General features: G+C 42.7%; 1 protein-coding gene across 4 annotated transcripts in view; it reads right to left on the bottom strand.

The window, feature by feature from the left end:
* Window positions 1–15,379, bottom strand: part of FER (FER tyrosine kinase) — a 456,972-nt gene that overhangs the window by 433,714 nt on the left and 7,879 nt on the right. The window contains exon 2 of one of the 4 annotated variants that reach the window (XM_070794111.1): window positions 4,483–4,630. The exons of the other annotated variants lie outside the window; for them this stretch is intronic. The gene's annotated coding sequence lies outside the window, so the exon portion shown is untranslated. The remainder of the gene's footprint in view (window positions 1–4,482; window positions 4,631–15,379) is intronic. 4 annotated transcript variants of the gene reach the window in all.

Here is a 15,379-nt window from a genome sequence, read left to right as displayed (position 1 = left end):
CTCTGGTCCCTTATTTTTTTCAGGTTTTATCTGAACCAATTCTAGCTCTAATTTCAACACCTCAACAATACACTGGTCTAAACTGCAGGTCGAATCATTACCGTGGTTGCCTAGGGAAGGTATCTGTCTTTTTGCTCAGGGTCTCAATGAAAGACTTTCATCCATTCATTTATTCATCCAATAAGTACTTCTAAAAAACCTACAATACGCCAGACGCTGAGTGAGGTCCTGAGCACGGAGATAAGAAAAATTCTGGCCACAGCCTCGGGAAGTTTACAAGAAGAAAGGAAGAGCTCTAACATCAAACAGTGACTGCTCTAAGGAATCCCTGTACCAAGTGCAATAAAAACACAGACGCACAACAGAGTCCTGGCTGAAGTAAAAGGAAGGAAAAGCCTTCACAGACAGCCCCAGGACATTCAGAGCAGTGCTTTCCTCATTGCCACTTTCTTCCTTTCCTCCAACCAAAATATGACTCTCCCCACCTGGAAAATATTGCTAAAATCTTACCTCCTACTTTCTCCCCGCAAATCTCCACTTGTTCCTAAATGCCGTGTAAAGCTTAAAGAAAACCAACCAAATCTGTGAAACGCAAAAGCCAGCAAGGAAGGAAGGAAGACAACAGCGACTGCAGGCCAGTCCTACGCAAGCACCAGAGGGAGCAGGTACCGAGGTCTCTTCTCGTGCTTAGCTGTGCTGGCCTCTACGCACTTGCTTATGTGTCACCAGCATTTCAGTCTACTTCCCCCTTGAAACTGTGCATTTTTCAAAGATGAAAACATAGGCTGCTACAGCCTTATAATGCCCACAGCAATTACATACACCTTCCTAAGGAAAAACAACTGGTTATGAGCTGGGAGTGGGCCATGGTGGATGGGGGAGTAATTCCTGCAGATTTCTGTTGTTTTAAGCAAACTCTAATTGCCAGCTGGTGCCTACCTGCCAATGCAGGAGATGTAAGAGACACAGGTTTGATCCCTGGGTCCAGAAGATCCCCTGGAGGAGGGCATGGCAACCCACTCCAGTATTCTTGTCTGGGAAATCACACAGACAAAAGAGACTGCCGAGCTACAGTCAATGGGGCCACCATGAGTCAGACACGACTGAAGCTACTTAGCACACACACACGTACACCTGTGGGTTGAATACAGCATAAATCTCCTAGCTCTTTTTTTTTTTTATCTTTAACTTAATGCAACCAAATGTAAAAACTTCAGCAAATGTGTATTTAAAGCTGGAATGATTAAAAAAATAAAAACTCAGAATAAACAATTTTATCTCCAGCAACTTTAGAGAACTGAAAGGAAAAAGTAAATTGCAAATAAACTTTGAATGAATAATGTTCCATGAAACCAGGGAAGTCTCAAGAAAGGTATTAAACATACATAAACTACATATTATAAAAGAAAATATAGATAAATCATGAAAAACAAAAAAGGTGGGGACTGTTCAAGATTAAGAGAATAAAGATTTAAGACTCAAATGCAATGTATGAAACCCAATTGAATCTTGAATCCAAAAAACTAAAAAAAAAAAAATGTTCAGGGACAACTCGGGATATACGTATATGAAACATTACATTAGACATATTCTTAAACTAATGTTAATTTTCTTAAATACTGACATCACAATCATGCAAAAAATTATCCATATTCTTAGGAAATACATGCTTAATTTTATATACTGTAATATAATGTAAGAGATATATGTAATATATTTTCAAGTGGTTTTTAGAATATATAAATGCATAAAGAGAGAACATGTAGCAGCATGCTGGGGTGAGCAGACGCAGATGAATGCAGTGTGGGTGCTCACCGCCCTGCACGGTCACTTTCCTCCGCAGCACTGAGCACTTTCAGAATGAAATCCTGAGGGGCTGACAGCACGCGGGGCTGCCGGCTGAACACACGCGCCAGAGGTAAAGGCAGCGCTAGTATCCGCCAACGGTAAACCCGGCGCGGTGATCCTGGGCAGCTCAGGGGCCCGCCGTAGGTCTCAGCTAAGCTAGAAGGGGAGGAAGTGGATGACCTCTAAGGTAACCTTCCAGCTAAAAGCCCCATCACTCCACTACTTCTTCTCAGGTCTAAAATTCAAAAGATAACCAGATATGAAGACACAGGACTGTCAAAAAAAACATTTAAAACAGCTAGCCAAATGCCTGGCACATAGAACACAGACAATAAGTATTAACTCCTCTCTTTTGAAAATATTGTAAAACTTCTTCAGCAAAAAAAAAAAAAAGATAGATATGACTAATTAACTTATAAAATAAGTAACACAAAATTCGAACGATCTACTTTAATATCTATTCAATTTCTACTGAATTAAAAACTGTCAATGTGAGCCACAAATAAAGCAAAACAGAGTATTAACTAGTACATGTAACAAATTTGTCAGATGCTTTTATTTCCAGCACTAATGCTATTTGTAACATTATAATTACTTTCCCTTTTGGAAAAACAACCAATCCTTGAGGTAACGGGAAAGATAATAAACTAAAAAGATTCTGTACCTGATGCTAGCATCCACACAGTTGCTCAAAACCCAAAAATCATCCTTGAGTGTGTTGTCTCTTTCCACACCAAAAATACCCATAGATTTTTTTTTTAAAGGAATCTCAAATTCATCCATCTCCCTCTTGTTGCCAGCATCTTATCAGGGCACCACGCTCTCTCACCTTAGCTCCTAAAATTGTCAGCTTTTACCTTCAGCCCACTCAGTCCATTCCTCACATAGTAGCTAGAATGATGATTTCGTTTAAGGACACAACGAACGACATGCCAAACCCTTCAAAACTCTGAATATTTCTGTAACCTCTTCCTACCTATCTTGGTCTCTCCCACTATGTCAGCCACACTGAAGTTTTTTCTGTTCCTCAAATTCACCAAGCTCTTTCCTCCAAAGTTTGTGTACCCTCTATTCCTTTTTTTTCTTTTTTTCCACTCAGCTTTATTGAAATATTATTGGCATCCAACATACATAAGTGTGACTTCTACACTGTGACGATTAGATGCACGCGTACACTGTGAGGACTGTCACAAGGCCGGTTAACACAGAGATACCTTCACATAATAACAGCTGTGTTTGTGTAGCGGGGGTCATATTTCAAAACTACTCTCTTGAAAATTTTCAAGCATACAACATTTTTAATTAAAGTCACCATGTTCTACATGAGATCTTACTCATACAGAACAATACAGAACTTACTCATCTTATAACTAGCAGTCTGTACTCTGACCAGCATCTCCCTATTTCCCCTACTTCTCAACCTCTGGCAACTACAATTCCACTCTATTTCTACGCGTCTGGCGTTTTAAAATTCCGCAGAAAAAAGCAAGCGCACACAGCATCGCTCTGTCTGACTTACTTCACCCTTCTACTCCTTCTAATGAGAACGCTTCCACCACCAAAACCATCACCACCGCCGCCCTCCCACACAGCCTCCGGGAAACAGCTCCTTCTCATACACAGGTTTCCCCTTCAATACCAACTCCTCAGAGGAGCTTTTTGTGACTCTGCTATCTGAAGTGGCTCCTGAGACCATATCTCCAAGTCATTTGCTTCCCTTCAAAAAATATTTACTGCAATTCATAATTATTTTGCCAGTTTATTTTTTTTACCTGTCCCAATTTCTAGAATACGGGCTTCCCTGGTGTCTCAGCAGCAAAGAATCTGCCTACAATGCAGGAGACCTGGGTTTGATCCCTGGGTTGGGAGGATCCCCTGGAGGAGGGCCTGGCAACCCATTCCAGTATCCTTGCCTGGAGAATCCCATGGACAGAAGAGCCCGGCGGGCTGCAGCACATGGGGTCACAAGAGTCTGACACGACTTAGTGACTAAACCACCACCACCACCAACAATAACCTCAAGAATATAAGCTATAAAGACAGGATATCCAATTTATCCATCATTATATCCCCAGAATCAAGAAATTCTCTGATCCTTAAACAGAAGTCTATTACTGTACATTAAATGAATAAATAAAACAGTAAATGAATATAGGACTATGTTAAAATAATGGACTACTAATGCTATTAGTAGAAATACAAAAACCAGAAGGAGAAATAAGTGTATGAGAAGAAAAATAAAATACATGGAGTTTGGTGCCACAGAGTTGAAAATAAGGGACAGATGAGCACCCAGGTCAGGGAAGAGATACAGACTGGGCTTCTGCTGATTGTGTTAGCTGAAAAAAAAAGAGTAATTACATCACAGATATTAATAGAATTCAGGATAAATGCCAAGCAAAAAAATTAGTAACACAAATATAAAATGATCGCAGCTTGCCTAGGCAGGAGAACAATCTAACATAAAGAACACTATGAAATTAAGACAAGCCAAAACTGCTTCAGTTTGAGAGAGAAAAAAATATATATATATATACATATATACACACACACATACATGTGTACACATGTATGTGTGTGTATATATGTATATATATATTTAGTAATTTACTAAGAAGAGTACAGTAATCCTACCTTACTACTATTCGTTGCTGGTCATATCTTAGCTAAAGTAGCAGATCCATGTTGAAGGACAATGCATTAGGGGTGAGGAAGACACTTGAGAAAACGAGCAGTGAAGTCTCAACGGGGAACGACCATAGGTCTATGCAGAAAACATGAGCTGCAAGAAGAGATTCAACGAGTCAGAACTGTTCCCTACGGACAGAAAGCTAAAAAATGGACACAAGGAGTATGGTGGGCTCCTACAGTTCACCAGGCTCACCACATTGAAAACCAGGATCTTCTGCTTACCTAGCTTGTCCATTCTCTGCTTCCTCTCTTCCCTTTCTTTCCACAACCTTCCCCGTGAGTAAAGCATTTTATCTTCTCCCCAACCTGTATCTTCAGTTTTGAAAAGGTCATTCATGTTTTTCCTCCATTTTCACAGCATGAAACCAATTTCAAGTTTGAAACATATTAGAAGAAGCAAAATTTTAAATATTTATATGTAATATGCTAAGAGATTACAGCCTAAGAAATAACTATGTAAGAAAAACTTAGTCAAAGGCTGAGAAGGTTTGGGAAGGATGCTCCTGGCAGACACCTACTTTCCCTGTCTAACATGAGCTCCAGCATGGCTGTTCTCTCAATCCTTGAAGCTAGGAGAACCTCTAAGATGTTCCTTGGCCGCTGACTCTCTTCTCTGTCGCTGATGTTGAAATCTGAGGTTTACACCCCCATCACAGTTTCTGACTTTTTGTCTCATGCCTCCGTATTTCTAACTTTGACTTCTTGGTTTATAACCAACTCTTTTCTTTCAAGCGTCTCTTTTTTGTTTGCCTATTCTATATATCCTGTCATCTCCCCTGCCCCCTTCACCTTCACATGAATCACGTGAAACATACAGATGTTACCAATAAACATCTCAACCTTGGCTCAGATGGTAAAGAGCCTGACTCAGTAGAGCAGACCCGGGTTCAATCCCTGGGTCGGGAAGATCCCCTGGAGAAGGGAATGGCAACCCACTGCAGAATCCTTGCCTGGAGAATCCCATGGACAGAGGAGCCTGGAAGGCTACAGTCCATGAGGTGGCAAAGAGTCAGACACAACTGATTGACTAACATACATACTTCAACCGATAAATAACATTACTCATTTCTTCCTGGTCAGGAAACTAACCAAACACAGTACATCAGGAATATCTTCCAAGTCCCCTACTCATCTAAGCTCTTGACCCGTTTCCAAAAGCATCCCTTCTTTGCCCCTAGATAAGCATTTCACTCCCAGATGTGGCAAGGGTCTCAATGCTTGAATGGGTTGGACATCTACATACAATCAAAGTATTATTATAATTCCTCTTCTTCCACTAAACTGTGACAAAATTAAAGACAGGGATTATTATCAGCATCTCACACATACAGTCAGCACCCTACACACACAGACAGCATCCCACATATACAGTCAGCACCCTACACATACAGTCAGCATCCCACACATAAGTCAGCGTCCCATACAGTCAGCACCCTACACACAGACAGCATCCTACACATACAGTCAGCACCCTACACATACAGTCAGCACCCTACACACACAGACAGCATCCCACACATACAGTCAGCACCCTACACACACAGACAGCATCCCACACATACAGTCAGCACCCTACACACACAGACAGCATCCCACACATACAGTCAGCACCCTACACACACAGACAGCATCCCACACATACAGTCAGCACCCTACACACACAGACAGCATCCCACACATACAGTCAGCACCCTACACATACAGTCAGCACCCTACACACAGACAGCATCCCACACCTACAGTCAGCACCCTACACACACAGACAGCATCCCACACATACAGTCAGCACCCTACACACACAGACAGCATCCCACACATACAGTCAGCACCCTACACATACAGTCAGCACCCTACACACAGACAGCATCCCACATATACAGTCAGCACCCTACACACAGACAGCATCCCACACATACAGTCAGCACCCTACACATACAGTCAGCACTCTACACACACAGACAGCATCCCACACATACAGTCAGCACCCTACACACACAGACAGCATCCCACACATACAGTCAGCACCCTACACATACAGTCAGCATCCCACACATAAGTCAGCGTCCCAAACATACAGTCAGCACCCTACACACAGACAGCATCCTACACATACAGTCACCATCGCACACAGTCAGCATCCCACACATACAGTCAGCACCCTACACATACAGTCAGCACCCTACACACACAGACAGCATCCCACACAGTCAGCACCCTACACACACAGACAGCATCCCACACATACAGTCAGCACCCTACACACACAGACAGCATCCCACACATACAGTCAGCACCCTACACACACAGTCAGCACCCTACACACACAGACAGCATCCCACACATACAGCCAGCACCCTACACACACAGACAGCATCCCACACATACAGTCAGCACCCTACACATACAGTCAGCACCCTACACACACAACATCCCACACATACAGTCAGCACCCTACACACACAGACAACATCCCACACATACAGTCAGCACCCTACACATACAGTCAGCACCCTACACACACAACATCCCACACATACAGTCAGCACCCTACACACATAGACAACATCCCACACATACAGTCAGCACCCTACACATACAGTCAGCACTCTACACACACAGCATCCCACACATACAGTCAGCACCCTACACACACAGACAGCATCCCACACATACAGTCAGCACCCTACACATACAGTCAGCACCCTACACACACAGACAGCATCCCACATATACAGTCAGCACCCTACACATACAGTCAGCATCCCACACATAAGTCAGCGTCCCAAACATACAGTCAGCACCCTACACACACAGACAGCATCCCACACATACAGTCAGCACCCTACACACACAAACAGCATCCCACACATACAGTCAGCACCCTACACAAACAGCATCCTACACATACAGTCAGAATCGCACACATAGTCATCACCCTACACATACAGTCAGCATCCTACACACACAGTCAGTACCCTACACACACATTCAGCATCCTACACATACAGTCAGTACCCTACATATACAGTCAGCACCCTACATATACAGTCAGCATCCTATACATACATACAGTCAGCACCCTACATACACAGACAGCATCCTACACATACAGTCAGCATCACACACATACAGTCAGTATCCCACACAAACAGACAGATTCCTACACATACAGTCAGCATCCTACAGACTATAGTCAGCATCCCATATATACAGTCAGCATCCCACACATACAGTCAGCAAACTACACAGTCAGCACCCTACACATAGAATCAGCATCGCACACTTACAGTCAGCATTCTACACATACAGTCAGCACCCTACACATACAGTCAGCACCCTACACATACAGCACCCTACAGAGTCAGCATCACACACTTACAGTCAGCATTCTACACATACAATCAGCATTCTACACATACAGTCAGCAAACTACACATACAGTCAGCACCCTACATATACATTCAGCAAACTATACATACAGTCAGCACCCTACATATACAGTCAGCATCCCACACATACAGTCAGCACCCTACACACACAGACAGCACCCTACACACACAGACAGCACCCTACACATACAGTCAGCATAGCACACATACAGTCACCATCCCACACATACAGTCAGCATCCCACACAATACCTATAACATTACAGCCACCAAACAAGTGACTACCGAATGGTTAAATTCCAAGGTGAATATGACTTCCTCTGATTTGTACACTTGGTGTAAAGTAAGGCTTTAACAAGATTTGTAACAGTAAATGATAAAATCAATACTTGGTATTGATTAAGATAGTATTTTAGTATGAAAATTTTAATCATGACTTCTCTCTTAAACTGCTTTCAATAGAGTATCTTCAGTCTAACCTTCAATATTATAGTAAACAGTATTACTTATGGATTTCCAAGAAACAAAACTATAGTGAATGTGTCCCTAAGTGTACACATTACATATATCATCTAATTCCACTCAAACACAGACTTCAAAATTACTGGACAATTCATTTAATTAAAAGTTTTTTCAGCTTCTTGATCAGCAAAGGAACTTGAGAACTGTCTAGAATTCCATATTCTAGTCTCTCACTTTGACAAAGAAACATGACTTTCAAAGACCTAAGAACACAAAAGACAACTATTCAACTGGGACTTCATATCTGACATTGAGAAGTAGCAAACGTCTCACTTAAGGAAGTTAGTGAAAGTACCCATTTGTTACTTATGCGTCACTCTCTTAACTCAAGTCTTTTCTACAATCTTTACTGTTTAATAAAAATTCAATATTATTCCATGAAAAAGTCATATTTTCCACTTGAAATAGTTTGGGTTAAAAATAAGTAACAGCTTTCAGGGTAGTAGCTCTAAATGGAACATTTCCTTGTTCAAACAAACCCATGAGTAAAACTTACATTCCTTGTATTACTTCAAAGTTATTATTATCCTTACCAGAGCCCAGCAAAGGTTTCTACAGACAAGTGAAAATGTGTAATAATTACTTTCTAGTTCACCTTAATCATCCCCACCAACTTGGTCAACTGCACAGGCTACCATCTCTAACTCACACTCATAACCAAACACAGTTCCTATTCCCTGAAGGTGCTTCCCTTTGTGAGAGGACTAGGCTGACACGGGAGACAGACCCGGGGTGCAAAATAGAGACACACTCATTCTCAGGGCCACGGAAGTGTCTCCCTGCAGCTGCACGACCCTAAAAGTGAGCAGTGACGTAGGCTGTGTGTCCCGGTCTCTCTCTCGCCTCACCCTCGTCCTGGCCCTACTTCTCTTCTAAGCTTTACTTCTCCTGCTTCTCTAATCAGGGATGTCCCAATTCTGATAAACCAAAATCTAATTCTGACAAACCAAACATCTGAAATTAGGCAATGAATTCAGATTTCATTTTATATTCATTTAAAATCATGTTTTCAAAGAAAATTTCTTGTCCATGACGTCAGGTGAAAAATAGATTAGGTAGGAATAATCTATATACAATATATTATTATACAATATAATAATATACAATAAGGGCCTAAGTCTTAAAAAAAAAAAAAAAAAGGAAGTTGCAGGCTTCCCTGGTGGCTCAATGGTTAAGAATCCACCTGCCAATGCAGCAGACACAGGTTCAATCCTGGTCCAAGAAGATCCCATGTATCACGCAGCACCTGGCCCGGTGTTTCACAGCTACTGAGCCTGTGCTCCAGAGCCCAGGAGCTGAAGCCACCGGGCCTGTGTGCTGCGAATGCTGAGCCCGTGCACTCCAGGGCCCACGCTCAACAGGAGAAGCCACCGCAGTGAGGAGCCCAAGCGACGCAGTGAAGAGTAGTCCCACCGCCCAGTGAGAAAAGCCCCACGGCAACCAAGACCCCATGCAGCCAAGAGCAAATACATGTATTTCTTAAAAACGAAAACTGCATGTGTATGAGATTGACCTGTGTTGTCCTCGCTTCCAAGGAAATGGCAACCCACTCCAGTGTTCTTGCCTGGAGAATCCCAGGGACGGGGGAGCCTGGTGGGCTGCCATCTATGGGGTCGCACAGAGTCAGACACGACTGAAGCGACTTAGCAGCAGCACGGGGCTCGGTTGTGTCCAGCTCTTTGCAGCCCGCCAGGCTCCTCCATCCATGGAATTTCCCAGGGAAGAATACTGGAGCAGGCTGTCATCTCCAGGGGATCTTCCCGACCCAGGGGTTGAACCCGCGTCTCTTGCGTTTCCTGCGCTGGCAGGTGTATTCTTTACCACTAGCACCACCTAGGAAGCCCCCTTTCTTTGGGCAGCAGCGTTTCAGTTTCCTTCTGCTGAAGTACCCCTCTCGGTTGTCAATCTCTATAGTATGGGTGGCACCAATCATTTCCCACTCTTAAGTTCCTGGAAGAGGTGCAGGTAGACCAGGCATCCTGGTCTGGACCATCAGCATATTCCCTGCCCCAAGCAGTAGTTCAGGCATGAGCATGTGACCCAACTGGACCAATAAGACTCAATCGAAAAATTCTATAGGAACTAACCGGAAAGACAACTTTCAGCCGAGACTGCTCAACTAAAAGAACACAGTAAGTTCCTACTTGACAGTGAGCCAACCCAAAGAAGCACCAGGAGATGACAAGAAGAAAGAAAACTCTGAAAACATTCTGTGTCTAGCTTTAATCACACCTTTAGTTCAGGGGAGTTCAGATGCAGCTGCTAGAATTCGGAGTTACTGCAGGGAAACGATTCTCTCTGCATTTCTCAAGTCCTTGCCCAGTCAGAGTCTCCTAAGGAAAAGGTCTACAAGGATAGCTTTGTACCAGACAGACTCAGAAATGCAAAGAGTAACTCCCTGAAGACAGGGACCTCCAACGAGCTTCAGAGAAATAAAGTCCTTTCCTTCCCTTCCTGGGTAGACATTCACTTACATTCTTTTCTTAATACATTTCTTATGGTACATCATACTTTTTACTCATATTGACCAATATTCTAGGTTAATAAATCTAAAGACACTTTACCTTTCTCCCCTCAGATCCGCTCAGTGAGTAATCTCTCTCCCTCTGCAGGGTGTTCTCAGCCCCATTAGTGTTTTGCACTTAGTAACATGAGGCAATAAACTGCTTCTGGTGGCTCAGTCGCTAAGTCGTGTCTGACTCTTGCGACCCCATGGACAGAGGAGCCTGGCAGCCCAAGGTCCATGGGATTCTCCAGGCAAGAAAACTGGAATGGGTTGCCATTTCCTTCTCCTGCATTTTAGGCAGATTCTTTACCAACTGAGCTACAAGGCTTACTTATTATTTTATGCAACAAACATTTGCTGGGAGGCTCCTAAGCTGTGTGTCACGCGTTTTTCCACACACACAAAACAGAGAGGTACACTCTAATATAGGGTAAGAAGTGACTGATCCATAATCAGCAAAACATCTAGTAAACTCACAGCTCTTGAAAATCAGACTGCTTGCCTACTAAGAATGGAACAGGAGGACACTTAGTAAAAATGCCAGGATGTTGGTACATTGCCTACTATGCCACAGTCTTCAGTAAGGCCCTTCAAAAACGCGGCACACTTTGAGTCAAGTCTTAATAAATGGAAAACCTTTTCAGTCTTTTACCGCAAATCCAAGATGGCTGATAATCTTGCAAATTACAATGCTGAAAATCAAATATCCCTAAACTAAAATCCGGCTTTTAACCACACAAAATAAAAGGTCAATAAAACACAAGCATCCTAGAGAAAGATGTATCAACGCCCTCGGAGCAGGGACAGATGAGTGCGCGCTGTTACTTCCAAGAAGTTGCTCAGAATGGCCTAGAGATGGGGGCCAAGATGAAGGCTGAGAAGCCTAGGACTTGCTTGATTTCAGATCTCATTACTACTGACACACTGAACTGGGAAATTCTTTGTCGTGGGAGACTGTTCTTTGCATGGCAGGATATTTATCAGCACCCTGGGGCACTACCTCTCCACGCCAGCAGTACCTGCCTACTCACCCCTCAACCCCCTATTGTGACAATAATAATGTCTGCAGACATCACTAAAGGCCCCTGAAGGGTTAAAAAAAAAAGCCGCCTGTTGGAGACCCACTCACTGGGTTAGGGTGGCAGAGTTGTTTAGAGACATACCAGGCAACAGTTTGATCCAAATACCAGGATTTGGGCTTTGGGAACCTGGGAGAAGTTAATCAAATACAAATAAATCAAAAACTTACTAAGTTCATAAGAAAGCTGTATTGCCAAAGAAACTCCCAACAAAGCTTTGTTACTGCCCAACCCTCAAAATATCTCCCTGGACTCCAACCTCTCATCAACAGTGAAGCGGCTCCTGAGGCCACGCAGCCCCCAGTAAGGGCATTCTTCTCAACACCCATCTTGGCCGTGACCAGGAGGAAACACGACAACGACCTTCTCAGGGGGAGAAAACGGACAGACGCATTGGCTAACCAAAAATCTGATTCCATTGCCAAGGCGAAGAGTTCGTGCCACCCCTGACCAATGAAATATGTACACAGTGCGAACTGGAAAATCTCCATGGATTTCTTCCCCTTTCTCTTTTCCGATTCAGAGTTTCTATTGTCCTTAGATTCTTCTTCTTCTATCACTGAGCGCTGGCTTTATTATAATCAGTTATATTTATGACTGAACCGTAAGATCCTTGACCCTAAGGCTGTCTTTTCAAACAGAATTGAGAGAAATCACCCAGTGATCCTAGACTTAGGCAGTAATTAAACAAGTCTCTGAGTTGTCTTCCTCTGTTGGGCTCAAGTGGTACATGCATTGGAAGCTGCATCTTGTTAGGGGAGGGCATTTTTTCAAGGGTTTCTATGTAAGGGAGGACACAGAGGCAAGCTGGGAAGATTGCGGTGAAAGCCTGTTCATCACGCTGGTCTAGCATCCACTCCCTCTCCCCACAGTCACAGGACCTTCCTCCTGCTTCAGTGAACTCCCACCTGGACTCTCTGTCTACCTGGCTCCCACCACGGGACTGACCACGCTTCCTACTCTCAGCTCCAGTAGTTCATACCTGATTCAGATCTGGGTTATCATCATATGCTAATTGCCCGGACCACAGGATCAAGGATGAAAACATGACCCAACTCCTTCAATGAAATGCAACCCCAGGGCCTTTGCTAAAATTACGAGTAGGAAAAGGGTTGTCTGGGCTGGGCTTGCTAACCTGAAACAGTGTTAGGCCAACAGGGAGCGCCACAGGAAAAATTCTACCTGAAAGCACATCTAACACGAGAGAGAGCCACCGAGGTTGCTGAGGTCGTCGTTTGAGTCCCTCAGTCCATCCACACCTGAAGAGAGTACACCCCTCTTGGTCCCATTGCCCTGAGACACTGTGAATGGGGTTTTGGTCTCATGCAACTGAAAGATATTGAAAAATCTAATATCAGTTACCAGTTATCAGACAAAAGCGGTGTTAGTTTTCAAACCAAAAATAAAACAAACAACCTGAAGCGATGTGAATTAAATTCAGTTCAGTTGCTCAGTTGTGTCCGACTCTGCGACCCCGTGGACTGCAGCACGCCAGGCCTCCCTGTCCATCACCAACTCCCGGAGTCCACCCAAACTCACATCCATTGAGTCAGTGATGCCATCCAATCATCTCATCCTCTGTTGTCCCCTTCTCCTCCTGCCTTCAATCTTTCCCAGCATCAGGGTCTTTTCAAATGAGTCAGCTCTTTGCATCAGGTGACCAAAGTACTGGAGTTTCAGCTTCAGCATCAGTCCTTCCAATGAAAATTCAGGACTAATTTCCTTTAAGATGGACTGGTTGGATCTCCTTGCTGTCCAAGAATTAAAATTATTTGCTAAATTCATACACCTAATCGCTGGTAGCACAGATCCAACCCTAAGTGGGTCTAGTTCTAATGCTCTTTGCACAACATCTACTCTTCCTCAAGAAAACAGTGTGAAACTTCTCTGTGTTTTAAAATCCCCTGTAGCCAAAAAGTAAGACCTTACCTGAAGTGAATATAGCATTTGTTAAACAACCAAAAAAGGAAGAATCCCACAACTTCCTGCTTTCTGTCCCATTCCTGCAACAACTTGCCTCCTGAATAACACAGTACATTTCTGCCTTAGTTTTATAATGTAAGCTACTGTAAAGACATGTAATAGCAAGTGTCTCTAAGCAAAGCCACTTCAATCTTAGGGTAAATCAGATCCAAAATAATAATAGAACATCAGAACCTTAGAAAAAGGCCATCACCACAGACTAGTGACTATTCTGTTATAATTAATTGTAAAACTCAGAAAAGGACACCCAAATCGTAAGTGAGAATGCTATTATTTATGTTAGTATTTTAAGATATTTGTCAGAATGACATTAACTTGTAAACAGGAGCAGCTACTTAGAGTGAAATCTCTTTCAATATTATTGTTAAGTGTGAGAGAGAAGGGAAATGGGTTAGAAATTATGAATATAAGACCACTGACATTTTCAAAAAATCTAAAAACTATGAGAATTTTTGACAGAGCTTGAACATAAAATAATGATGTTTCACAAGTCAACTTTTGTTTCCCTAGAAGTACACTGATTCACATCCAGATTCAGGCGACTCACCATTCCATTTTAAACATATTGAAAAATGTCTATCCTCTGGCTACGATCTACCACTTTCTTATGCCTCTACTTTTCCTTCACTTCTAGCAGTTGCGCTCCTTTTCAATAAATTTTTTTTTACAAAGCAGCAACATTTTATCACTTGACGAAAGTTATTATACAGGATAACTTCAAACTGAGAACATAGTCAAGGTGACATGTGGACACTGGGCAGCTGGGTGGGGTCATGAATATCTCAGGATCTCACTTCCAATAAGAGGAAATTATTTCAGTAACACTTCAGATATTTCAACATGAACTCTAAGTCACTCCCAAGTGGATGAAATTGATGTTAAATCCAGGACTTCTAATGGTTCACTATATTTTAACATTTATCATTTATATGAAAGACCTAAATTCAAATCCCAGGTATCACTTTATTGCAGAATCTCCTTGGATATGACCTAAGATTGGTTCCAGATCACAAAATGAAAATACAAGTTATCCAATCTACAAGGTTGTGATGAAAATCAAAACTAATGCATAGAAAAGTCTAACATTTTTAGCAAGTACTAAAGAAATGCCAATGCCCCTCACTCATAACAATATCTGAATCCATGCAATGTACTCAAAAACTTTTACAGACAGAAATTGCTTCTTACTTTGAGGTTAAAATGTTGAGGAGGGGATAAAGGGTTACGCATAAAAAGAATTATAATACAATATGTATGTGTGTGTGAGCGCATACTCGGTTGCTTCAGTCATGTCCAACTCTCTGTAAGCCTATGGACTGTAGCCCGCCAGGCAGGCTCCTCGGTCCATGGACAGGCAAGAAT

Source organism: Bos indicus, chromosome 7, assembly GCF_029378745.1.
Source record: "Bos indicus isolate NIAB-ARS_2022 breed Sahiwal x Tharparkar chromosome 7, NIAB-ARS_B.indTharparkar_mat_pri_1.0, whole genome shotgun sequence".
NCBI classification, from domain to species: domain Eukaryota; kingdom Metazoa; phylum Chordata; class Mammalia; order Artiodactyla; family Bovidae; genus Bos; species Bos indicus.
The sequence above is the reverse complement of the archived record's forward strand: the minus strand, read 5'-3'. Positions and strand labels throughout refer to the sequence as shown.